Source organism: Pongo abelii, chromosome 1 (assembly GCF_028885655.2).
Source record: "Pongo abelii isolate AG06213 chromosome 1, NHGRI_mPonAbe1-v2.0_pri, whole genome shotgun sequence".
Lineage (NCBI taxonomy): Eukaryota > Metazoa > Chordata > Mammalia > Primates > Hominidae > Pongo > Pongo abelii.
In genome coordinates this window covers 71,780,592-71,805,679 of record NC_071985.2, presented here as the reverse complement: position 1 = coordinate 71,805,679, position 25,088 = coordinate 71,780,592, and the positions used below count along the sequence as shown (strand labels likewise).

The following is a 25,088-nucleotide window of genomic DNA, read 5'->3' as shown; positions in this document are numbered from 1 at the left end:
CAATAGAGAGAAGGAAATGATTTTGTTGTTGTTTTTATTTGAAACATAATACTCTGTACATCTTTTTTTGTTAAGTAACTTTATTGAGCTGTAATTTATGTACATAAAATTCATTCATTGTAATTGTACAATTCACTGATTATTAGTAAATTTATAAAGTCATAAAACCATCACTTCAATCCAGTTTTAGAACATTTCCATTATTCCCACAAATTCCTTTGTATCTGCAGTTAATCCCCACTCCCAGCCCTAGGCAACCACTGATCTGCTTTCTGATTCCCCTAAATGTGCCATTTCTGGACATTTCAATACATAGAATCGTAACATTTGTGGCTCTTTGTGACTGGGTTCTTTCCCCATAGTGTTTTCAGGGTTCATCCATGTTGTAACATGAATTAGTACTTCATTCTTTTTTTTGGCTGAATAAGATTCTATTGTATAGATATACCATACTTTGTTTATTCATTCATTCATTCATTAATAGATGGACATTTGGGTTGTTCGGCTATTATGAATAATGCTACTATGAACATTCATGTACAAGTTTTTATGTTAACATACATATGTTTTATATAGTATGAACATACATATGTTTCATATGTTAGGGTACATAGGTTTCAGTTGTCTTTGGCATATACCTAGGACTGGAATGGCTGGGTCGTATAGTCATTCTATGTTTAACCTTTTGAGGAAATGCCAAATTGTTTTCTATAGCAGCTGCACCATTCTGCATTTCCACTAGTATTGTATAAGGGCTCTGATTTCTCCATATCCTCCCCAACACTTATTTTTCTGTTACTTTTTTCATTTTCTAATAGCCATCCTAATGTATGTAAAGTGGCATTTCATTGTGGTTTTAACTTGCATTTTTCGTGATTACTAATGATGTTGAACACCTTGTTATGTGCTTACTATATATTTGTATATCTTCTTTAGTGAAGTGTCACTTCATATGTTTTGTCCATTTTAAAATTGGGCTGTCTGTCTGCTTAATGAGTTGTATGAATTCTTTATATATTCTGAATAAAAGATCTTTATAAAGATAGGTGATTTTTATATGTTTTCTTTTAGTGTGTGGCCTGTTTATTTCTTGATGTCTTTTGGAGTATAAAAGTTGAAAATTTTGATGCAGTTCAGTTTGTCAGGTTTTTCTTTTATGATTGATGGTTTTAGTATCAAATCTAAGAACTCAGCTTAATCGAAGTTCATGAACATGTTTTTTTTTGAAGAAATTTTATAGTTTAGTTTAGTTTAGTTTTAAAATTTAGACCCATGATCCATTTTAAGTTAATTTTTGTGTATGATTATGAGGTAAGAGCCCATAAGATTATTTTTTAGCCTGTGGATATCCAATTATCCTGGCATCATTGTTAGAAAGATTTTCCTTTCCTCATTGAGTGGTCTTGGCATCTTTGTTGAAAAATGAATGTTTGATACATGTATGCACATGGAAACATGTTTTTTTTCTTTTTGACACTAGCACATTAAATTAGAATAATTAAAACACCAGGACTCATTGGCCAGATTTATATTTTAGAATTAACATAAGTGTTAGTATTACAGACTTTCCCTTTTTATGATATACAGACATTTGCATAATTAAGGAAAATCTTCATTTCAAATATAGAACAGGTCTTTTCCGTAGCATATTCAAATTCAGCAGGGCAGTTTATAAAACAATTACTGTATAGTGCATTTAAGATAATGCCTCAAACTTGATTTTTTTAAAAGCCAATTTCCATATCTTTATTTCATTGTCACTCTGGGTCTGTGGTCATTGACTTCTACCCAAATTTTAACACAAGGAGATGTAATATGTGATTGACAATTGGCAGGTCATATGACTTTGGACTTTGGAGGATGAAGGTTAAAAGAAAAATGTTTAATTAAGTTTCTTTTCTGTTTTATGTTAAGTTGCTCTGAAATATCCCCCTGGGCCACTGTATTTGTTTTGACATCTGATGTTTGAAGGAGCATGTTTTTCCCCCCTAGAAAATCTTACATAATCTCAACTACATCACCTCTGTGTGGGAGACAGAATTTATTCTTTTACTTATTATATATTGTGTACAAGTTCGTTCTTGAATGCGATCTTGACTACAGTATATATTGAATAGTTTATCATACGGGAAATGTAAAGAAGCCATATGTAACGTCTAGTATCTTTGATTTAGTCCTAGTCTTTAGATGCTAACTTTAGGGGGAAACAGAATAAACAAACCTCTAGACTAAAGATTTGTTTTTTCTTCACCTTGTTTGGCGGATGTAATCAAATATTAATCTTGGTCTTCTGACTTGGTGTTTCCTGTCATATATTCCTTTCACTTAAAAAATAACATTTGTCGCCTGTAATCCCAGCACTTTGGGAGGCCGAGGCGGGCGGATCACGAGGTCAGGAGATCGAGACCATCCTGGCTAACACGGTGAAACCCCATCTCTACTAAAAATACAAAAAATTAGCCGGGCGCAGTGGTGGGTGCCTCTAGTCCCAGCTACTCGGGAGGCTGAGGCAGGAGAATGGCGTGAACCTGGGAGGCGGAGCTTGCAGTGAGCCGAGATAGCGCCACTGCAGTCTGGCCTGGGCGAAAGAGCGAGACTCCATCTCAAAAAAAAATAAAAAAATAAATAAAAATAAAAATAACATTTGTTATTGTTAGGTTACAAGATGAATTAATGTTTTAAAATTCCAAATAATTAAAGTAAAACCCAGTAAGTGCCAAGACCCTTTTAATGGCAAGCCTCTTAAATGGAAATATTTATTTATTTAGGTATAGACAGGGTTTCACTCTGTGGCCCAGACTGGACTGGCACAATCACTGCAGTCTTGAACTCCCAGGCTCAAGTGATCCTCCTGCCTCAGCCTCCTGAGTAGCTGGCACTGTAGTCGTGCACTACCACGCCTGGATAATCTTTTTTTTTTTTTTTTTTGTGGAGACAGGGTACGTATTTGTTGCCGAGGCTGGTCTCAAACTCCTGGTCTCAAGCAGACCTCCTGCCTTGGCCTCCCAAAATGCTGAGATTACACGTGTGAGCTACTGCACCCAGCTAGGATATATTTCAGTTCATTCTCTTCCCTCTTGGAAAGTATACACCAAACTTAATTTAACATTCTTTTAGTAACTCTTGTGAGGTGGTGGTGGTTTTTCCAAAAACCTTACACTTAGCTGAACATTCTGTTATCAACTATCTTATTTCCTCGTCATGCACAAGTTAAATGTTAGACTGAGGAGTAGGTGAGTTATCCCCAAGGAAGTAAAATGATGTTAATTTTCTTGAGGTCACATGAATTGTGAGTAGCTGAATGCTACTGTGAATTCTGGGCAGCCCGACCACAGAGCCTGAACTCTTAAATATTATACTGTATTAACTTGACATGTTTATAAAAGTAACAATTACATGCTACCTGAATGCCCTCAGTAGTTTTGAACATGGTGCAACTGTTTATCCCTTTACTAAAATTCCAATTAGGCTATTCTGTTTTGAGTCTTTGTAGTCATGTTTTAGAATTTTTGTTTCCTTCCTCATTGTCAGGCGTCTTTTCTTCCTCCCTTCCCCTCCCTCTTCCCTTCCCTCTTTCTCTTCCCTCCTTTCCCCCTTCTCTTTCTCCTTCTCTTAGAGTCTTGCTCTGCCACCCACACTGGAGTGTAGCCTCAAACTCCTGGGCTCTAGCCATCCTCCTACCTCAGCCTCCTGAGTAGCTGGGACTGCAAGTGTATACCACTATGCCTGGCTAATTTAAAAAATTTAATTTTTTTTTTTTTTTTTTTGTAGAGGCAGAGTCTCACTATGTTGCCAAGGCTGTTCTCGAGCTCTTGGGCTCGAGTGATCCTCCTGCCTTGGCCTCCCAAAGCGCTGGGATTATAGGTGTGAGCCACTGTGACTGGCCTCTTTTTTCTTAAAAAAATAATTTACTACTGTCAGTGTACCATACCTGTTACCTGTTTTCTTATTTCTTTCTGATCTTCTGTGGGCTTGAAGATCATATAGGCAAGCTTGTATGTTTGTAGTTTCTAATCTAGAAGTGAATAGGGTCATATATGAGGAGAACATAAATCACCCAGTAATTTACCTGTAGTTATACAAAGTAGTCATTAGGTTGGTGCAAAAGCAATGGTGGTTTTGCAATTAAGAATGACACCTTTTTAAAGTGGAGGAGAAATCTGTTTGGGTACTTAACTTGGAGGTAGAATTTGAATAGCAAGATGGATTTTGTTTTTTCTAAGGTTTGGAGAATGTGTACCATAACTGATTTGTATGTCATTTTTGTTGTTTTGATTCACCTTTTACAATTGAGAATTTTTTTTTTTTTGAGATGGAGTCTTGCTCTGTCACCTAGGATGGAATGCAGTGGCATGATCTTGGCTTAACTGCAACCTCTGCCTCCCGGGTTCAAGCGATTCTCCTGCCTCAACCTCCCAAGTAGCTGGGACCACAGGTACGCACCACCATACCTAGCTAATTTTTGTATTTTTAGTAGAGACAGAGTCCATGTCAGCCAGGCTGGTCTCAAACTTGTGACCTCAGGTGATCCACCCGCCTCGGCCTCCCAAAGTGCTGGGATTACAGGCGTGAGCCATGGTGCCCGGCCTACAATTCAGAAATTTAAATGATACTTTTAGAAGAGTTTGAGGCAGGGAAGTGAAATCCATGAATTAAGAGTGCAGTTTGGTATATTTTAGAGCTCAGTGCTTTGTCTTCTGTCATTCTTCTACTGCATCCCTTTCTTCCTCTCCTCACTTCAACTTTTTAGTAAACTTGTCTGAGGCATTAGCTTTACTCTTATGCATTTTGCTCCCCCGCCTTTTTGTTATAAATATTATCATGGCATGAAACAAAAAGCCTGTTATCTGCCTTTCCATGATCACTTTGGTGACACTGTTTCAGCCACAAGTAAACCTAGCAACTCTATGAATAGCAGGACAGACTTGAATGTGGTATGTGTGCAAGGAAGTTATTTAACTTTCTTAATCTTAAATGCCACCAGAAAACGTTCTGCTCCCTGTTACTTCTTTTTTTTTTTTTTTTTTTTTTTTTAATTACTTTGTTTTGCGGTAAGGAGTTGGGGAATGTGTGGTGGCAGGGAAGTAATGTAAGTTGCTTTATAACTCACTGTCTAACAAAGTTTTGAAAATTTGTCTGATATGTAGTTAGGTACTTTAGGGTTATTAGGTTTTCATAAAAATTCTGATTAGGGCTCTTGCCCTGCTCCCAATGAAAGCCATTCCACAGGGCAAATATAAAAGAGAGAGTAGAGGGAATCCCCCTGAGGTTTAAATAAGTCAAACCAGTAAGTAATAGTGGAGCCTGAGTGCTAAGTTTGTCAGTGCCTCTCTTTCTTACTGTACTTAACATCTAAAGGGCACCTCATTTCTTTTCAGCTAATTATGTTCTTTATGAGTGACTGTCAAATCTGGGAAGGGTGTGACAGGATCCTGTGGAGATACCTTTTCTAATTAATAGCTGCCTTTCTCCTCAAGATTCTAATGAATGTTGGGAAAAGAAAAAAGTTGAGGTGCAAACAATGTGAGAAATTTAATAATTGAAAGATACTTAAATTTTTTACCTATTGCTGTATAACAAACTACCCCTAAACTTAGCAGCTTAAAACAATGAATATTTATCTATTATCTCACATAGTTTTGTGCCTCAGAAATTTAGGAGCCAGTTAGCAGAGTTGTTCTGGCTCAGGGATTCTCATAACATTGTAGGCAAGATGTTGGCAAGGCTGAAGTCATCTGAAGGCCTCTTTGGGGTGGGAGGATGGCTATTGTCAGGAGACTTTACTTCCTCTCTGGCTGTTGGCAGGAAGCCTTAGTTGTTAATCATGTGGACCTCTCTATAGAGCTATTTGGGTAATCTCAGGACATGGCCTAGAGTGAGTAGCCCCAGCTACTTGGGAAGCTGAGGTGGGAGGATTGCTTGAGCCTGGAAGGTTGAGGCTGTAGTGAGCCATGATCGTGGCATGGCACCCCAGCCTGGGTGGCAAAGTGAGACCCTATCTCAAAAAAAAAAAAAAAAAAGAAGAAGGATTAGATGATGTTGAAGGTGAAGCCTGCTATAGGGGCAGGCAATTGACATCAGTTAATCTTTTTCATGTTCTAATTGAAGGAGACCGATGATTAACAGCAAAAACAATAGCCAACGCCATAGACATTTCAGCTGGTTCATTTTACACAATTCTGACTCTGCTCAATGGGTGCCGAAACTGTTGCTCCCAGATCAATTGCAGACAAGAGCAGAGCTTTCACTGGAAATTTCAAACAGGTGGGATCAACATTCTGAAGGATTTTTTTGAAGAATTATAACAATAAATGAACATGGTTTTACCAGTACATCCTGAAGACAAAGTACAATCAAATCACTGGCTACCAAGAGGTGGAAGTCAGAGTAGAAGCAGACTGATCAAGAACAAAGCTCATGGCAACACTTTTTTTTGGGATATGCAAGGCATTTTGCTTGTTGACTTTTGGGAGGGCCAATGAATGCCAACATCTGCTTATTGTAAGAGTATTTTAAGAAAGTTAGCTAAAGCTTGAGCAGAAAAATGCCTAGGAAAGCTTCACCAGAGAGTCCTTCTCCACCATGATAGTGCTCTTGCTCATTCTTCTCATCAAACAAGGTCAATTTTGGGATAGTTTTGATGCACATTTATTAGGCATCCACCCTGCAGTCCTGATTTGGCTCCTTCTGACTTTTTTATTTCCTGATCTTAAAACATCTATAAAGCGTATCCATTTTTCTTCAGTTAAAAATGTAAAAAAGACTGCATTGACATAGTTAATGCAGGACCCTCAGTTCTTTAAGGATAGACTAAATGTGTGTTATTATTGCCTACAGGTGTCTTGACCTTGATGGAGCTTATGTTGAGAAACAAAGTTTATACTTTTTATTTTCATCTAATTCCATTTTTTCCACACACTTTTTGGAGTCCGCTTGTATTTCCAGAATACTTGTGAATGGCTTTTTCAAATTAATTTGGCCTAAATATTATCCCAATTTATTAACCTTAATTGGAGAATGTTGAAAATCTTGTCTGTTCATAAAAAAAAAGCCATTTCCGAATACGTAGTAGCTGAATTCCTAAGGGTAAACTGAGAAATTCTATAGTTTAACTACTTGATTTACCTATTATAGCAATTATATAAAGTATAGAAAAGAAATAGCATTTTACATATACTATTGTATTAGTCCATTTTCATGCTGCTGATAAAGACATACCTGAGACTGGGCAATTTACAAAAGAAAGAGGTTTAATTGGACTTACAGTTCCATGTGGCTGGGGAAGCCTCACAATAATGGCGGAAGGCAAGGAGGAGCAAGTCCCCTCTTACATAGATGGCAGTAGGCAAAGAGAGAATGAGGAGGACGCAAAAGCGGAAACCCCTGATAAAACCATCAGATCTCATGAGACTTATTCATTAACACGAGAACAGTATAGGGAAACCGCCCCCATGATTCAGTTATCTCCAACCAGGTCCCTCCCACAACATGTGGGAATTATGGGAGTTCAATTCAAGATGAGATTTGGGTGGGGACACAGAGACAAACCATATCAACCATATGAACTCTTTGGGTCTAGAATAAATAGCTATTGTTTTTTAAATCTAGCATGATCCCAGTTAGCTAGGATTGCTAATATAAAAGAAATAAAGGTAGTGAATATGAAATTAATTATCCAGATTTTCAGTTTATAGATTTTTATGTAAACCACTGTCCTTTTGTAGCTCTGTATTTAATTAAGCATTTCCTTCCGGTAAGATAGTTTTCTTTCAAACAGAGAGGCAATATAATGTAGCAGAAAGTTTGTAGACTTGGCATTAGACCCATTTGGGCTTGAATCTTTGCTTTACCTGTGGGACCGTGGACCAGCTGCTTAATCTTCATATCAAATCTATTTCCTCATCTAGAAGAATAGTATCTAAGGTTTCTTGTGAAGATTAAAATAAATTATGTGAAGGGTTTCCCAGTGTTTCTTAGATACTCTATTTTTTTCCCTTAAAGGACTTGGCAAGGCGTGGTAGCTCATGCCTGTAGTCCCAGCACTTTGGGAGGCTGAGGCAGGAGGATCACTTGAGGTCAGGAGTTCGAGACCAGCCTGGCCAACATGGTGAAACCCTGTCTCTACCAAAAAATATAAAATTACTGGGGCGTGGTGGTGGGTGCCAGTAATCTCAGCTACTCAGGAGGCTGAGACAGGATGATTCCTTGAACCTGTTGCAGGGAGGTTGCAGTGAGCCAAGATTGTGCCACTGTACTCCAGCCTAGGTGACAAAGTGAGACTCTGTCTCAAAAAAAAAAAAGATGAAAAGATGAGACAACCAGAAAAGAAAAGGTGTCCCTGACGAGATATATTTAAACTCAAACATGAAGGTCTAGTCCTGTCCCTGCAGTGAGAATAATATGTTCAGAGCTTTAGAAGAAGAAAAGCTTGACAATTTTGAGAACTAATTGAAGGCTTTAGTCCTTTAATTAGATGTAGTGGGGATAAGATTGGAGAGCTAAGTAGGAGCCAGATCTTAAGGGCCTTTGAGGTTGTGACATTTATTTATATTTAATTTTTAATGTAGTTGAAACCATTGGAGAGTTTAAATCCACAAGGGCTATAATTCTGCTTTCCAAAATTTTGAGACAGTAAGCTGCAGTTAACTTCCGTGGAGGAATTTATTTTTCTCTTGTTATTCAGAGTCTTAGAATCTAATGTTTATTACTTAGTTTCAGGATTTTATTCTTTTTTCAAAAGCCAGAGAATAAACTTGGGTAGAAGGGGTCCATGTAGATCTATGATCCTTTCTCAGTAAGAAATTTAAAAATAACTGCAGGGTCTGAGACAGAACTTTCCCTTCTCTGTTTTGCTTCGGCTCGCAGAATTGAAGTTATATTTTCCTCTGTCCTCTTTCTCCCAATTACTGCATTTTTAAGGAAGTTGGGGATTGAGCATTTAAAGTTAGTTCTACTGTCTCCCTCTGTTGTTTTTCTGTGGAGTGTGGCACCGTTTTTACTGTTGCTGAAGCAGATTTTCTGGAACATTTCTAAGGCACATACAGTCCCAGCCCCTTTTTTTCTGTTGGTGCTAAGAGAAGTCTATTGCCTATGCTTCTGTCATCTGAGGTATATAGTAGGACATAATATTGGGCACTAATTTATTAGCTGCTGTTAACTTTTAAATGACTTTTTAAAAGTTTTGGAATTTCATTTCACAGAATGAAAAATTTTGTCAGTGGTTTTAGGAAGAAAGCCTCAGATGCTTACTGATGCTTTCAAATAGTCAACAAAAAGTAGAGTTAAAGATTTTGTGAAATGATTTGTTTGTGGCCAAAGAAATCATGATTGTGACTCAGATGATTTAGTTAAATGTATACCAAATAACTTTTTTTAAACTGTGGAAGAATATATAAAGAATCTAATGTTGGTACTGTTTTTAGTCGCCATTTCTGCTTCATATTTTATAGAGATTGTTCTTACTCCAGTGAGGGTGATTTAAAGGGCAGGTGTTCTGTATTGCCAAAGGCATTGTGGAAACAGAGATGCTCTGGCTTCTTTCCTGCTCAGTGCTTTCTAGAAGCTGTCAGGAGAAGTGCCACGTGTATTTTCTACCTTCTGTTAGCTGTGCAGAAGGAAGAGGAAGAAAAATACTATATTTTTGGATACTTGAGTTAAGAATTCAGATTATTATGGGAATAGAAAAATGGTGATGGATGTCTTTATTTGACTGCACAGGGAGAGAATTGTTTGGAATCTGAAGATCTTTTGGTCACCTTTATAAAAAAGAATAAAAATTGATAACCATGCTAAAGTCATGAGCTGATTCTCCTGAAGTTCCCTGAAATAGTCATATGAATGATATCATATACTTTTGTACATTGTTATCATAATGGTGATTCTTTTATACCACATATTAATATATCTCAAATGTAAAAGTTTTACAGAATCGTTTTTCAGAATCGTTTCATGAATTAGAACTGATTTTATCATACACACTAAGGCATCATAGACAGCACTGTGTTGGTCTCTCTTCATAACAGAGAGATTTTATGTATAAGCCATATAACCTTGAATGAGCTGTATAACCTCTTTCTCATTTCTCTCATCTCTAAAATGGTATGAAAATGCCCTATTTAACTTGATTCTGAGTTGCATACATTTTTTTTCACATTCTAAGGGCTCTGAAACAGGATACATGTTTGTGATTGCTGTATTTTACTATCAGTCACATGACAGTAGACATGAAGTTATATGAAAATTCTTAATTTATACCTTTTGGTGTGGTCACTGCATCTGATCATCCTAATGGAGTTGATGATAGTACATACCTCGAAGGACTTTTGTGAGGATCAAATCAATTTACATATATAAGGTACTTAGAACAGTTCCTTCCATCTAGTAAATGCTATTTGTGTTAGCTATTTTTAATATCTATTAGAAATATAACAGTGATTGGCTGATTTATTTATAATTTTAAGATTATATAATACCCTTTATCTGTGGACCACAAAGCATGTTTTATTGGACATTTTGAAAAAGAAAGGTAAATTCCTTGTTGTTATAGATATATAATAAATACAAAGTAGAGAAGATTACTGGTTAGAAGAGGTAATTGAGGGTGGTAAAAGTAGAATGTCTTCTGTATTTAATATAAGATGTAAGTTTCTGCTATACATATTTCTGGTATTAATATTAGAGAGTAGATTTTAATAAAAATATCTAGTGGATCTCAACTTTTTGGAAGAATTGTTAATCTGTAGTGGTATATACTTTCTGTTTAGATTTCTTTCTCTCATGGGAATAAGGGAACTTTTTTTCTGGAGGACCATATTTGTGAAAAATGGAGCATTTCAGTTTTTGTTCTAATTGTGATTTTCAGATGATCTACACTAAATCTAATAGATTAGTGTTATAATTATTCATTATCTGATTACAGTTATAAACTTTTTACTTACCTTTTTATCGATATATATACTGTTTCTGACTTAAAAGTAGACAATTTCAGAGTGATAACAGTGTTTTTGAATTTTTAAAAGTTACTCCTTACTATTACTCCATATTCTTAACTTTAATTCCCAGTATGGCACAGAGTTATTGACAAAATATTTTCCAGTTTTTACCAAGAGTCGGAAAGTTACCTATGATAGGTGAAGAAACTGCAGGGAAGTTATTTATTTATTTGTTTGTTTATTTATTGGTACTATACCACATGAACTCTATGTTGTAATTATCATATAAAATTGTCAGTTGTCATAAGTTTTTTTTTAATGTGGATTTTTCCAGCGTGATTTTCTTTGTAGTAAATTAGTGATAAAATTATCTAAACACCCTATTACCTTTTATGGGAATGAAATGTACACAAATTTTGATATTTCATGATAAAAAGTCAGGGTACCTTTTAATGAGCTCCTCTTTGTGAAAACCAGAGCACTTTATATGTGCACTTATATTTACTTTGCTATACATAATGTTTTTCTTTTTACAAATACCCTTTTAAAAGTTTGTCTTATTCTTTCCTCTACTTTTTAATGCTAAGAGGTGAAAGAACTTGTCACCTTGTTGGTAAATGTCAGAATTTGAACCCAGTTCTATATTATTCTAAAACCTATGAAAGCAGATTGGAAGTTTAAAATTTGAATCACTGTCTTTTAAGACTAGAGCAGTGTTTCTCAATCTTTTTTTCATTATTGCTCCTCCAAGGACCCTTTTTGTTTTTTAAAATAGACTTTATTTTTTAGAGCAGTTTGAGGTTTGCAGAAAAATTGTGCAGAAAATACAGAGGGTTCCCAAGTGCCACTCTCCCCCAAACACACATAATTTGTTCTATCTTAGTGTGGTACGTTTGTTACAGTTGATGAACCAATGTTGATGCATTATCAGTTTACATTAGGTTTCTCTCTTTGTATTATACAGTTCTATGGTTTTGACAAATGCGAAATGCCATATCTCTACCATTACAGTATTATATAGGATAGCTTACTGCCCTGAAAATACCCTGTGTTTCTCCTCTTTATCCATTCTCTCCTCCCCCTGAAACCCTGTCAATCACGGATATGTTTACTGTCTCTATAGTTTTGCCTTTTCCAGAATGTCACATGGTTGGAGTCAGACCGTATGTAGCCTGGCCTTTTTCGTTTAGCAATATGCAGTTAAAAGGTTCCTCCATGACTTTTTGTGGCTTGATAACTCATTTAAAAAAATCAGTGAATCTCCATTGTATTGGATGTACCACAGTTTATACATTTAGCTGTTAAAGGACATCTTGTTTGCCTCCAGTTTTTCATAATTTTAAATTTGTGAACTCCTCACGTGTTTTACTTGAAAAGCAAAATCCTAAGAAGTCCTTTAGACCCCCAGTGTATTCAGTCATTCTTGCATTGCTATAAAGAAATACCTGAGACTGTTAATTTATAAAGAAAAGAGGTTTAATTGGCTCATGGTTCTGTAGGCTATGCAAGCATGGCACTGGCATCAGATTCTGATGAGGGCCTCAGGAAGCGGAAGGCAAAAGGGCAGCAGGCACATCACATGGCCAGAGTAGGAGCAAGAAAGAGTGGGGGAGGCACTACATACTTTTTAAACAACCAGGTCTTATGTGAACTCAGAGCGAGAGCTCACTTATCACCAAGGGAATGGTGCCAAGCCATTCATGAGGATCCACCCCTGTGATCCAAACACCTCTGACCAGGCCCCACCTCCAACACTGGAAACCACTTTTCTTTTCTTTCTTTTTTTTTTTTTTTTTTTTTTTTGCAGTTGCAAGATTTAATAGAGTGAAAACAGAGCTCCCATACAATGGGAGGGGACCCAAAGGGGGTTGCCCACTTCCAGCTCGAATGCCTGGGGTTTATATCCCAATCATTGTCCCTTCCCCTGTGCTGTCAGGCGAGAGATGATTTGATTATTTCTTTACCTCCTGTTTTTAGACTAATTAGTATTTTAATGACCTCTCTTTACTACCTGATTGGTCAGATGTGGGCTGAATTACAAGCCCTGTGTTTAAAGGTAGGTGCAGTCACCTTCCCCAGCTAAGGTTAGAAATTCTTAGTCGGCCTAAGAAATCCAGCTAGTCCTGTCTCTCAGTACCCCCTCTCAACAGGAAAACCCAAGTGCTGTTGGGGAGGTTGGCCGTCGACTGCTCCAACTGCTTCCTGCTGAATTGGGGCGTAGTCGGGGTTGTGCATTTGAGATTTCCTCGGGAGGAGTGCCTTCGATGTCATTAACATTGGAGCATGGGCTAGCAGGCTGGTCCAGGGGTCCGCGGTAGATCTTAGTCATGGACTGCATCTGGGGCTCCATTTGAAGAACGATGTGTAGTTTTACAGCTTTGATTCTGGAAGAGACAAACTTAACAAGGAGGTTAAAGATACAGGGATTGAAATGTATGGCCTAAAGTGCAGGGGCATATGGGTGTGGGTGGTGAAAGTGGGGTTTCCTTTAGAAAAACCCCTATATGATGGGGCATCAATATTTCCGGGAAGCTGCGTTCTCTATAGAAGCTCTTGGTAAGGGGAGCTACTGGTAGTACAGCAGCATGGAGGAGGTGCAGTGAGAGTGAAAGGGGGTAAGAGAACAGTAAAAAGAAAAATACGACAAGGGAGGGCCACAAAGATCCACGATTCTAGTTACTTTCCTCACGGTTGTCTCTTGAAGAGCAGGTCAGATCCTCTAGAGATTCACAGGAATAGCTAGCACCGTCGCCTTGATTTTCGGGTTCTTTGGCAGTATCCAGGGTTTGACTTGAGTGTGATGTATCCAAGACTCCACTCCAGCCACTTTAACTGCGGTTGGGGTAGATAAAATGACTGGGTAGGGTCCTTCCCAGGATGTGTCTAGGGATGGGAAGTTAGAGGGAAGGGACTTGACTAATACCATGTCACTAGGGTGGAATAATTCCTTTCCCTCCTCTCGGGGACAGGTTCCCTGTAATGTTTTAAGAACTTGTTGATATTTGGCTAAGGAGGTGATATCTGCAACTAAGTTGGCTGTCTCTTGGTCAAGCACAAGGTCATTGGTTAGGAAGGGCTGTCCATACAGCATTTCGTATGGGCTAAGTCCTGCTCTTTGGGGAGAGTTTCGGATTCTTAGTAAGGCTAAAGGCAACAGAGCAGGCCATGCGAGGTGGGTTTCTTGGATTAGCTTTTTTAGATGTTGTTTGAGTGTTTCGTTCATTTTCTCGACTTTTCCTGAGCATTGTGGCCTCTAGGCGCAGTGTAAGTGATATTGTATGCCTATTGCCTGGGATACTCCCTGGGTTACTGCAGCCTTGAAAGCGGGGCCATTTTCACTCTGTAAACCTCAGGGAAGTCCGAATCTGGGAATTATTTCATGAATTAGTGCCTTTATTACGTCTTGGGCCTTTTCTGTCCTGCAAGGGCAGGCCTCCGCCCAACCAGTGAAAGTATCTACCCAGAATAGTAGATACTGAAATCCCTGAGATTTGGGCATATGGGTAAAATCTAGTGCCAGTCTTCTCCTGGGTAATGGCCTGTTCTTTGTTCTCCTGAAGGAGCTTGGTGATAAGGCAGGGGATTATTTCTTTGGCACACTTCACAGGCCCTCACTGTCTGCTTGATAGTTTTGAAAAGACCTGACTGGAGACCGCATTTCAACATGAGATTTGAAAGGAACACATATTCAAACCCTATCACCCACCATTAAATTTTAATATCATAGATGTAATGTATGTTTATTTATAATGTATATTTATATATAGATGTAATTTATATTTAATTATCTATGATAATTTTAACATAGATGTAATATATATTTGTCTATAATATCATAGATGTAATGTATTTATATTTATGGGCTTTGGAGGTCCATAAACCATTTTCATGGCTAAGATTTTTACATTCCTGAAGAACCAATATCTGCCCTATTATGAGTGATACTACCTTCATTGAGAATGCATGGAAGACAGATTTTTAAAAAGGGTGTTTTTTATTCAGGCCTTTGCTGCAGTTTTTTGAAGCAGATTTTTAAAAAACCCCAAATCATTAAATTAACCTGCCATTGTAGATCTATATGAATTTATATGGAAAGATTCCCAAGATACTTTAGGGGACTAAAGCAAATTGCAGAATAATTGATAGAATACGTTAACATTTATGTAAACGAATTATACCTAAAAAACCAAATATATGGTCCTACATATGCATCAGTGTATGCAAATGTATAGAAAAAAATATACATGAGATTGGTAAGTGTAAGCCCTCTGATGGAACTGGGATTGGGAAGTGGGGGTGGTTAAAGGATAATTTTGCTTTATTTCTATTGTTTGGTATTTTTTTTGATAAGTAGAATACATTCATGTATTACTTATACAATTAAAAATACATTTTCAAAAGAGAAAGGGAAACCTGAAATGGAGGCAGTCAAGTATCTAAAGCAAAACCAAAAACACCTATCATTGAGCCTATGATGAATGAAAGAAATGAAGTTTCCTATATAGGTGGTTATGTCATAGGTGTTATATCATAGGTGGTGTTATAGTATCATTATTACCTACTACCAGGAATAATTTCTTTTCACTCTCTCATTATTATTCTTGTCACTGTTGAATGTCTCAAGAGTTGTGTGTGTGTTCAGTTTCTATTTCCCTCTCTGTCTCATTTATTGACTCCAGTCTGACTAACGCTCTAATATGCTCTTGAGAAGTCACCATAAACTCCATGTTGCTGAGCCCAGTGGACACTTTCTGTCCTCCTACTTAACCTCTCTGCACAGATAGGTTCCATACAGAGAGAAAGCTGATCACTTCCTTTCTTCTCTCAGCTTCTCTGACACCGATTCTGTATTTTTCTTCTACCCCTTTGGCTAATCTTGATTTTTAAGACACTTTGTGGGCCAACAAAACATTCTGTGGAATGAGTTCAACATATATTACAATTTCCCCTTTTTAAAAATCATGTTATTCTGTTTCATTTACAGCTCTTCACATTCTGTATTGATTTTTAAAAATATTTTAAAATTGTTTCTCTTTCCTCCACTTTGAAAGCTTTATGAAAGAAGAATTTCTGTCTATTGCCTAATACTGTGTATCATCACTGTGCTTGACACGTAGTAGGTAATCTCTAAATATTTGAGAAGGAGTGAGTTAATTAATATTTGCTTTTTTGACTTTTTTAGGTTATTTAAGTATTTTTGACATCCTTTTTTGGGAATGGAGTAAAAGAATTGTAGAGGAACTATTAAATGACCAGTGTAAACCATTGTTTATAAATGGTTGTGTAATATGACTTTGGAATAATGCAGTTAGTGGTTATCAGTTTAAATAATCACTATTCAGTTTTGATAAGAAATGTGCTTTAGTCTTTTTCTAAATCATTCTAGGAGATTTGCCCATGGATTTATACATAGCAACTATACACATATATTTTAGATGACCAGAAAAATTTCGTATCTTCAGAGCTGTCAGCTGGAATAATTGCATACTCATACAACAGGAGTTAGGTTTGAACTGTTATTATTTAGTATCCTTTTGTTATTACCTGATGTAGTAAGCTTAACATCTTTATAAAAATATGTTTTAAGTTCTGGGCCATTGATTTTGAAGTGGGAAATAAATGAATGCTGTCGTTTTTTCATGTCAAAATTACCAAAAAGCTCTTTGGAAAGTTATTTCGTAGCAAACACAAGAGAAAGGTATTTTCCAGAATGAGTTTTTTACAAATGGATAGTGATGTTTTCTGTAATACATAAGTTTAGAAACATATATCAGATGACAAGTCCATTGTTTATTCAAAAAACAAATAGGCATTTGACTCATTTGGGACTGTAAAATCTTCAAAAATATGCCAGAAAACTAAAAAATGTAGAAAAGAGGATTTTTTTGTTTTGTTTTCAGCTCCCAGACCACCACTTTTTATAGTAACTTATTTTCTAGTATCTTAAAAAATAAGGGCTTTTAAGGAAAGAGAATATTTCTCTTAAAGTTAATTTTGATAGATATTTATCTAGATGCTTTCTTTTTTCCCTTGCCATAACAGCTGGCTGGTAGAGTTATGTTTGAAAAGGCTTGCCTTTTTTCCCTTGCTCTGAGCAGGATTATGTTTTAGGGCCCAAATTGTGACTTTGACAAAAAAAAAAAAAAAAAAAAGGAGTATATTAGTTTTAAGTTTGACAGCATAAAACAAAACTCAAAAATAAAAGTGGCTTAAACAAAATAGAAGTTTATAAAAGAAGACTGGAAACAGGTAGGAACGGGTAGTCATTAGGGACCAGTTTCCTCTTCTTCCTGTCATCATCTGGTATGGCCAGTTGACCTTATGGACAACTGTGCCTACAGGACCTTCTGCCATTGCATCAGTATCCTTAGGTAGCAGCAAAGAGGAAGTGGACCAATGACTCCACCCTTCAGTTAAGCCAACTACCTATAGGCGACTTTCCCAGAAAGTCCCACACATTTGCACCCATTAGCCAAAACTCACACACATGGTCATACCTAGCTATAAGGGAAACTGGAAAACTAACCTAGATGAATTGCTACTCCAAATAAAATTGGGGATCCATTATTGAGGAAGGAAGAGAGTATATATTGGATAGGAAAATAGCATTCTCTTCTATAGTGAGAGAAGTAATAGTTTTTGTTTCTACTGAGATATGATAGGTAATTCTGCAAATTTTATTGATTATTGCAAATTTTCAGTATATTTTCCATTAGCAAGGTGTCTTTTATAAATTCCTATTGGAAAAAACACAGACAGTTGCCATGGACTTGTATTCAGAGGGCTTTAAAAAGGTACTTCTGGAAAATAATACAGATTATACTTTGATTTTTCACAACAGAGAGGAATGGTTGTCCTTATTTACTTGTTATATTCAAGCTCTGTAGTCCTAAGAGGATTTTGAGTTTATCCTTTGCAAACTGATGTAGGCGAAGCCTTGCAGGCTTTATTTAGCTATATAATGCTTAACACTTACAGTCAGATTGCATTCTTTGTTTTCTTATGTTCAAAAATAATTAGAGAAAATTTGGGATATATAAATTATTCCATGAGATGCTCAAAGAATACTGGTTGCGGCCATTTTTGCATGTAATCATGCTGTTTTCAAAGCTGTTACAGGTTTTATTACTGAAATACTTGGAAAACATCTTCTTGTCTCATTCTATTATTCTTAGGTGATTGAGCAGGAAATGTTTATGCAGCTTTTATAATGGTGACTTGTTGGCTGAGTATGTGTGCCTGCTGCTGTCTTTGGCATTTGAATAATGAATTAACATGTAGGTGGCCATGGGAAGGGAATGTTATGAATGGACTTTGCCTATGCTTTTTTTGGTAGCAAATTATATTTGCTACAAGATTGCTGTGCCATATCATTATTTCTTCAGCTATTAAAAGCTATTAATTTTCACTGTGATGGATGGCAGCAACCTTTTCCACATCAACTTGGTCTCAGCAGGTGTATGTCAGGCTAACCTGCAGGTGGAGATGTCTATATAAAGGGTTGGCGTGAATGCCAAAATTACTTAATAGCATAAAATGTTTCCTTTTAGCAGTAGCCTTTGGCTGTTTCTCTCTTAAGATTCATTCATTTATTTCATACAACTTGAATAATTTCTGAGGTTACAGATTTTAGCTGTAATTAAGTCTTTCTTAAAATTGGTTTTGTCAATGTAGATACTTGTGGTAGGTAACTGAATCGTTTTATTTTGAACTTTTATATTCAGAGAATTGAATATTTTAATTGTCTTCATCTCTATCTTCTATTCTGCCCTTTTAAAGCTAGTTTATGGCTGGGCGCGGTAGCTCATGCCTATAATCCCAGCACTTAGAGAGGCCGAGGTGGGCGGATCACCTGAGCTCAGGAGTTACAGACCACCCTGGGCAACATGGCAGAACCCTCCCTCTACTAAAAATACAAAAAATTAGCTGGGCGTAGTAGTGCGTGCCTGTAGTTCCAGCTACTTGGGAGGCTGAAGCAGGAGAATCGCTTGAGCCCCGGAGGTGGAGGTTGCAGTCGTACCACTGCCCTCTGGCTTGGGCTACAGAGTGAGACTCCGTCTCAAAAAAAAAAAAAAGAAAAGAAAAGCTAGTTTATATAAACAGTAAAGTGGTAAGTGAATATGAACAAACCATTAAAATATATATGAGCACACAGGCTCCCTTTGGCAAATAAATGGGATTATACGAGGCAAGCTGATCTTTCCTTGGTTGTCTGAGATGCCTGCAGTAATAGTAATATAACTAGGTTGTATACATATGTGCAACAGGAGAAAGTTCATCTTACTGAGCAACTTATTCCCAAATTTATGTGGATTTCAATTTCCAGCTTTACTATAAAATGATTGAGTGATTGGGCTGGGCTTGGTGGCTCACACCTGTAATCCCAGCACTTTGGGAGGCCAAGGCGGGTGGATCACCTGAGGTCAGGGGTTCGAGACCAGGCTGGCCAACATGGTGAAAACCTGCTTCCGCTAAAAATACAAAAAATTAGCCAGGCATGGTGGTGCATGCCTGTAATCCCAGCTACTTGGAAGGCGGAGGCAGGAGAATCACTTGAACCCAGGAGGCGGAGGTTGCAGTGAGCCGAGATTACGCCACTGCACTCCAGCCTGGGCAGCGGAGTAAGACTCTGTCTCAAAATAAATAAATTAATTAAAAAAATAAAATGATTGAGTGATTGAGTTGTTAGTTGACTATAAGCATCTACACTGGAATAACTAACATTTCTCCAGTGTTCATTTATTTTCTTTGCTCACTTTTTTTTTTTGAAAGGGGGCTTAACCATGAGTAAGGGATTAAAGAAGTGATAGAAAAGGGTAAGGCTTGGTAAAGTGCTTTGACTTTCAGTTTTGACCCCTGCGGGGCAAGTTTTATGTATACACTATAAATTGTTTGGAGGAAAGCCATTTAGTTAGCATCTCTTAAGTGGTGAATTTAAGCACAGTAATTTTATTAAACGCATAGTCAATAGGCCTAATGTGGTTAATCTATTCATTCTTATTTATTTATTTATTTTTTGAGATAGGGTCTCACTTTGTCAGCCAGGCTAGAGTGCAGTGGTGTGATCTTGGCCCACTGCAGCTTCAACCTCCTGAGCTTAAGTGATCCTCCTGCCTCAGCTCCCCAAGCAGCTGGGACTACAGGTGTGCACCAGCATGCCTGGCTACTTTGTATTTTTTGTAGAGACAGGATTGCCATGTTGCCCAGGCTGGTCTCAAACTCCCGAGCTCAAGCAATACACTACCTCAGCCTCCCAAAGTGTTAGGATTACAGGCATGAGACACCTCACCCAACCCCTTTACCATTAACTGAATTAGATTTAGAAATTTGGAGAGTTGTCCATGGCTACTCAAAGTTGTTACTGTACACTTATATGAATATCAGTATGTAAATACGTGGGTTTATTTAGATAATCTTGGAGATTCTCTTTGTAATTTTGTAAACTGTTTTGTTTTACTTTAATTTCCCATCCATCTTCTCTTTCTCCGATCTGGAAAACAAATGACTATGACAGCTGGATTCCTATTCTCATTCTCTCTCTTTCTTCCTCTCTTTTCCCCTTCCTTTCCTTCTTTTTTCCTAAGTATAGATGACAGAAGTATTTTATTAAGGGGGATTGTGCCATATGAATGACCTAAACCCATGTAAAAATACCCTTGTTGAGTTAGATTATTCTAGGACATAAACTGTCTCCAAATTACTCACTAATTTGGGTATTAATGATATGAAAATTAAGCCTTTTAGAGATTCTAAACTTACAGATAATACAAGAAGAGTTTATGTTCTTAGATTTTTGTGTGTATGTGTTTACTCTATAAAAGGGAATATACTAGGTATTTGTAGGAATTTTAATCTGTTATCTTAAGGAATATGCCAAAATCTGGTTAAGTAAAACATAACAAAGGTAGATTTATTTTTTATTTCCGGTTGTTGTACAAATTGTCAGTATAAAATACTCTAAAATTGTTGTGAATTTAATTCATTTTTTTCTTAACCTCAAAATTTTTGCCAGTACCTCTTTAATCATTGTATTCTTTCTTTCTGTTTGTCATCTCATAATTTTCTGTTATTTGCCTCATAGTAGTTGCTGTCTTTGTCTTTTTCCATATTGTGCATTAATTTTTAATTTACCTTTTTGCCAAACTTTGAGTATCACAGAGTCCACGTCTTCTCTGTGAGCCAAATTGGAAGAAAGTAGTCAAGAATATTCTTTCTTCTTTGTATGAAATTAAAACTGTCCTGTATTCTGTTTAAATATGTTTCCTATCATGTTTCCTTCTACCACCTTTCTAGATGGAAGGCAGATTTGATCAAATAATGCAGTCTGAATGATTCTCTGTTGTACTTAAAAATAAATTACATTTAACATGCAAATAGGATCACTCTGATACTTAATTATCTGTTGTTTGACCATTGATCCTCCTTCATTAACTAACGGAAACAATTAGACTAGGAATGATTGTTACTGGACCAGATTTAGAGACTGCCACAACCCCCAGTATATAAATTTTGTGAGTTCTGTTAGTATTGGTTTCTGCTTTAGATGGTTCAACTTCTACTTTTTCTATTTTTAAAGGTACTATCCTATTTTAGGAGAGTTAGAATTGTAAGTTAGTTCCTTGTCAATTCATTCGATAAGCTTGATTATGAAACTTTTCATCTTTTCATAGATTTTCTGTGATGTTTTTAATAATTAAAAGCCTTGTATTGTTGACTGATTAAATTAAGAAATTGTTGACTGAGTAAATTAAGAAATTGGGCATAACTGTTGGGTTATTTATTTTTTTGCGACGGAGTCTCACTTTGTCATCCAGGTTGGAGTGCAGCGGCATGATCTCGGCGCACCGCAACCTCCACCTCCTGGGTTCAAGTGATTCTCCCACCTTAGCCTCCCAAGTAGCTGAGATTAGCCCTCACGCCTGGCTAATTTTTGTATTTTTAGTAGAGATGGGTTTCACCATGTTGGGCAGGCTGGTCTCAAACTCCTGACCTCGGGTGATCCACCCACCTTGGCCTCCCAAAGTGCTGGTATTACAGGCGTGATCCACCGCGCTCTTGGCCTGTTAGGTGTTTTTTAAACCAAAATAAGAATCTACTGATTTTCTCCATAGAAGATAAAATGTTATCTGTTGTTACATTGATGTGGACTTTAGGAATTTAATTCAAGTATTTCAATATAAAAATATTGAACACTTCTAAAACCTGTTGCTTCTGTGGGATTGTCTGTTTGTATATTCATTGGATCCTCATTATTCATCATTATTCATGGAGTCTGTGTTTGCAAATTCACCTGCTTGTTAAATTTTATTTTTAACCCCCAAATCAATACTTCTGTTGTTTTTGTGGCTACTTGCAGAGCAGCAAAAAATTTGAGTCACCAGTCATTCATCTTCCCAGATGAGGTGGGAAAAAAGCAACACTCTGCCTTATTATTTCAGCTGTTATACTGTAAATAAGCATCCTTTTTGCTATTTAGTGCCATGATTTTTTTCACTTTTTTTTTTTTTGCTTTTTCTTGGTGATATGGCTGTTTAAATGGTGCCATATGAAGTGCTGAAGTGTTGTCTAGTGTTTGTAAGTGCAAGAAGGCTATGCTGTACCTTCTGGAGAAAATATGAGTGTTGAATAAGCTTTATTTAGACTGTTGACCATGAGTTCAATGTTAATGAATCAACAGTATAAAATAAGGTGCTTTAGCCACCGGACATGGTGGCTCATGCCTGTAAGTAATCCCAGCACTTTGGGAGGCCCAGGCGGGTGGATCACTTGAGGTCAGGCATTTGAGAACAACCTGGCCAACATGGTGAAACCCTGTCTCTACTAAAAATACAAAAATTAGCCAGATGTGGTGGCACATGCCTGTGGTCCTAGCTACTCAGAGGTTGAGGCAGGAGAATTGCTTGAACCCAGTAAACGGAGGTTGCAGTGAGCCGAGATCGCACCACTTCACTCTAGCCTGTGCAACAGAGCGAGACTCTGTCTCAAAAATAAAATAAAATAAGATATTTTAAACAGAAACACACATTAAACAAGATTATGTATTGATCAGTTGATGAAAATATTGTGACCAGAGGCTTACAGGAACCTAACCTTGTATTTCTCATATTCGCTAAGTGGTTCAGTATTGACTCATTCGGTGTTTGCAGTGATATGGTAGAACATAACTATTGCTAATAACCAGAAATGATTGTATATTGTGGTAGCTCACCTCCAAAATGGCCTCCGATCATCCAAGGCTCCTGGTGTTTACACACTAGTGTAGTCCCCTTCCACACTGAATTATAGCTGGTTGACTCTGTGTCAGCAATAGAATACAGTGGATGGTGATGATTTGTGCTTTCTGAGGCTGGGTCATGAAAATAATTATAAACTTCTGCCTTGGTACTTGGGTTGTTCTTTCTGGAGGAAGCCAGCTGTTCCACTGTACCCAGAGGACGTCTGTATAGTCCTGTGGAAAGGCCTACCTGGAGATGAACTTAATATCCTGGCTGAGGTGTAGTAAATTTTATGTTTGGTCTTTGTCTCTGTTCCTGGCACAGAGTTCCTTGGACTCATGGAGTTTCCTGAGTGTTAGGAGAGTGTTTCGTTAGTCATAAGAAGTTCCTTTTGATTACACCTAAATTTATGCTGGTGAGGTGACTTAGTGTGGAGCCACTGAATTGCCTCGGGATATGGCTGGTCACCAGACAGACCATGTGATTAGAGGATGGAAATTTTCAGTTTCACTCACCAACCTCTGGGGGAAGTAGAGGCTAGAGATTGAGTCCTATAGGAGCTCTTCCTTAAAACAGCAGTGTTGGGTGAACTTCTGGATTGAACACATGGAGGTACTGGGAGGGTGGTTCACATGGAGAAGGCATGGGAACTGTGTGTCCCTCTTCCCCATCTTAACTTGCCCTATGCATCTCTTTCATTTGACTGTTCTTGGGTTGTATCTCTTATAATAAACCATAAATATAAGTACAGTGTTTTGTGAGTCATTCTAGCAAATTATTGAATATGAAGAGGTTGTTGTGGAGACCCCTGATTTATAGCTGGTCAGTCAGAAGTATGGGTGGCCCCTCCAGGACTTGAGACTGGTGCCTGGAATTAGCCAAGCGTGGTGGCAGGTGCCTGTAGTCCCAGCTACTCGGGAGGCTGAGGCAGGAGAATCACTTGAGCCTGTGAGGCGGAGGTTGCAGTGAGCCGAGATTGGGCCACTGCACTCTAGCCTGGCAACAGAGCTAGACTCTGTCTCAAAAAAACAAAACAAAACAAAAAAAACACCTTTTTCAGTAGAAAATTTTATACTTACACAAAAGTGGAAAAAATAATTTAATGAGTCCCATGTAACCATTACTCAGCTTCAACAGTGGTCAACTCATGGCCAGTCTTGTTTCGTTTGAACCTGTTTACTTTCCAGTCACACCCTTTCAGATTATGTTGAAGCAAATCTCAGACATTATTTCAGTAAATAATTCAGTATATATCTCTAAAAGATAAGGACTCAGCACAACATCATTATTCCATCCCTCCAAATTAGTAATCATTTCTTAAAAATAATCTAATATCCAATAGATATTTATTTCCCCTATTGTCTTACAGTTTAATGTATTTGAATGTGATCCAGATAAATTTCATACATTTTGGTAGTTGTTATATTTCTAGATCTCTCTTAATTTATAGATTCTTTCTCTCTCCCAACCCCCTTTTTGCAATGTTTTGTCAAAGAAACAGGGTTGATTATCTTCTATAGTTTCCCATAGTGTAGATTTTGCTGATTTTATCCTTGTGGTATCATTAATATTTCCTCTTGCTCCCCTGCATGTTCTCTATGTTTATAGTTAGATCCACAAGCTTAATCTGATTTAGACATTTTTTGGTAAGATGACTTTAAAAAGATTAGCTTTATTGAGGTGAAATGTACATAATATTTAATATAAAATACACTGGTTTTAAGTGATCTATGTATAGTTACAGTTTTACAACTATTACAGCAGTCTAATTCAATAGAACATTTTGATTACTCTAAAAATAAACTTTGTGCCTATTTATAGTAAGTCCTTATTTTCAACCCCAGACGTAGACAACCACTAATCTACTTCTGTCTTTATAAATTGGCTTTTTGGGGATACTTAATATAAACGGAATCATACAATATGTGTTCTATTGTATCTG

The 25,088-nt window shown here is 37.2% G+C and overlaps 1 protein-coding gene across 5 annotated transcripts in view; it reads left to right on the top strand.

The window, feature by feature from the left end:
* The window catches only part of RASAL2 (RAS protein activator like 2), a 388,281-nt gene that overhangs the window by 39,535 nt on the left and 323,658 nt on the right, over positions 1-25,088 (top strand). The window contains exon 1 of one of the 5 annotated variants that reach the window (XM_063716906.1): positions 4,360-4,435. The exons of the other annotated variants lie outside the window; for them this stretch is intronic. The gene's annotated coding sequence lies outside the window, so the exon portion shown is untranslated. Of the gene's footprint in view, positions 1-4,359; positions 4,436-25,088 lie in introns of those variants that run through there. 5 annotated transcript variants of the gene reach the window in all.